This window comes from Gekko japonicus, unplaced genomic scaffold (assembly GCF_001447785.1).
Source record: "Gekko japonicus isolate JY-2015 unplaced genomic scaffold, Gekko_japonicus_V1.1 scaffold2353, whole genome shotgun sequence".
Classification (NCBI taxonomy): Eukaryota; Metazoa; Chordata; class Lepidosauria; order Squamata; family Gekkonidae; genus Gekko; species Gekko japonicus.
The window spans coordinates 153,726-156,406 of NW_015176522.1; positions in this window are offsets into that span (position 1 = coordinate 153,726).

The window sequence follows — 2,681 nt, forward strand, 5'->3', positions numbered from 1 at the left end:
GGGGGTGCGCTGGTGACACAGATCCACTTGGATGACAGCACCAGGCTCTACGGGGGTCTCCCATGCGGCCAGGTTTCAGGGCCCAGTGGGAAAGAACCTGCCTTGCCCCTGGGCAGAGGCCCCAGCACAGCAGTTGGGCCAACGGCCAGTGCCCAGAAACTTTTGGGTGCCTGTGAGGATCTGGGGCCCCAAATCAGCCCCCCCCCCGGAACTTGCTTGGCCATGACTGCCTGGAAAACGGCTGGTGCTGCCCCCCTCCCCCTGGGGGGGGTCAGCCAGAGAGGAGGTTTCCCACGGGCTCCCACACAGACAGACTAGGGCTCCCGAGACATTTTTGGTCCCCCACATTGTAGCAGTGACCCTAGAGTATGACTGGGGGGGGTACTGCAGTGGTTGAGCCCACAGCTGGATAGATTCCAACCCGGTGGAGCTGTCTAGGTGCGAGCAATCCTGTGGCGTGCGCCCCTGCAGTCAAAGGCAGAGTTCAGCCCCACTCTGACGCTCCCGAGGAACCTGCGGCTCAGACTTCGCGGAATGTCCCTTCCTCCTGGGAGGGAGGACGGTAGGCAGTGTTCTCGTAAGAAGAGCCCTGCTGAATCAGGCCAGTGGGCCACCCAGTCCAGCATCCTGTCTCCCACACAGTGGCCAGCCAGTTCCTCCGGAGGACCGACAACAGGGCAGGGAGGCCGAGGCCTTCCCCTGGTGTTGCCTCCTGGCTCTGAGATTCAGAGGCTTAGTGCATCTGAATGTAGAGGTCCCCCCCTCTCAGTCACCACGGCTAGTAGCTCCCCTCTACTGTCACCCTGGGAGGTAGGGCAGGCAGAGAGGGATTGGCCCCATCTGTATTATTCAACCTGTGGGCAGTAAACCACCCAGTGGCTTTTCTGTGGTGTGCCAGGGTCTTTCTTCTGTGACCAGCAGTGGGGGGCATTGTGCCCCCCCCATGCACCAGGACTGCTGTCATTCTCTCTTCCCAAGTGCTCCCCTCTTCTAAACACCTAATTGTTGGTGATCCTCCAAAGGGCCCTGTCTTTTGGGATGCTCTGTTCAGACATTTGTGAGTGGGGGGTGGGGAGGCTGCTTTGACTGGCACAGCCAACAACACAACACACACACACACACGGGTTCCATCCCTTGGCAGAGTGACATTGTAAAAACTGTACATGGTGATTGGAACTTTGTAATAAAAACTGTTCTCATGACTTGTGCTGGTTGGGAGTCTGGCCTATTCGTACGTAGTGAGGTTCATGGGCTACCTTTGGGCACAGGAGAAAGCCTTCTAAGAACAAACTAATCCATGCCGTGGGATTATAGGGATCGTTTCTGGGTGTGCAAATCAGGAGATGTGAGCGGTAATTCCAGTGTCCCGTCCATATGGTGGCAGAACAGAAGAGGAGGAGGAGGAGATTGGATTTATACCTCACCCTCCATTTGGGAGTTTCAGAGCAGTTTATAATCTCTTTTCCTTCCACTCCCCACAACAGACACCCTGTGAGGTAGGTGGGGGCTGAGGGAGCTCTTTCGAGGACTGCCTTTGAGAGATCTTGTAACTGGCCCAAGGTCACACCAGGAGCTGCATGTGGAGGAGTGGGGAATCAAACCTGGTTCTCCCAGATTAGAGTCCGTGCTCCAAACCACTACACCAAACTACACTAATTCAGATCACTGGGATGTGCGTGCATGTGTGTGTATGATTTCAGAATGAAAGCTTATATTTAAAGAAATCCCTGCAAATGGAAAACCATTACAGCAAGTCCAGAGAGGGACAAGCCTTCCTCCCCCCTGCTGTGCAAAGTTTCCTTATGTGAAGAAGCATTCAGAGCTGGAATCCTCACTGTGCAGACAGATGTGGTGCAGCCCATAATACATATGCTCTTCTCCTGCCAGGGGCTAGCATCAGAGAGGTCAGGTGTGGCGGCCTAACAATTTTTTCTGCCATAAACTACACCTGTGCGGGTGCTGCCACCGTCTGGCCAAACTGAGTTTTGCACTCATCAAAATCTAATCTAGAATCTACTAAAAACCTATAGAATTAAATACAATCTGGTGAGCAAAATGCTACTTTCAAGGATTACTGATATGTTAAAAAAAAAATCACACTCAGGCTACACTTTAGAAATAACCCAACATGCTTCCGGACCGTGGCAAAGGCAAGAATTTGGGAGGAGAGGCCGCCGTGGAGTGGTCCAAGTAGGGCTTTTAAAAAACCAGCACTCTCGGTTCATAACAGAGACATGTTGAGAGCAGAAACTACAGACCGCTGGAGGACGAGCGGCTTCCCTCTCCCTTATTCTAAACAGACTGACAGGCAAATCCAGAGTTGATTTTGTACACATCTGGCTTCACAGTAAACAGCCTGGCCATTTTCAGTGGAAACAGATGGAAGGCGCGCTGGGGGAGGCTCTCTCCTCGACTCAGTGAGTACACAGGTTTTTAAAATGTCCTCTGTGGGAGGGGACCAGCCCTGGGAGACCAGCTTGGGAAGAGGAGGAAGTGCTTTCAGTCTGCAGCGGAAGGCGCTGGCAAACACTCCCCTGCCGGGGGAGGGGGCAGCAGGGGAACACTAGAGTGTCACTCAGCAGAAGGAGAAAGGCAAGGATACCCAACGACCACAAGCTTGCCTGTGTTGTACGCTGGCAAACACTCCTCTGCGTCCTCAGCTGGGGGGTCATGGCATGCCG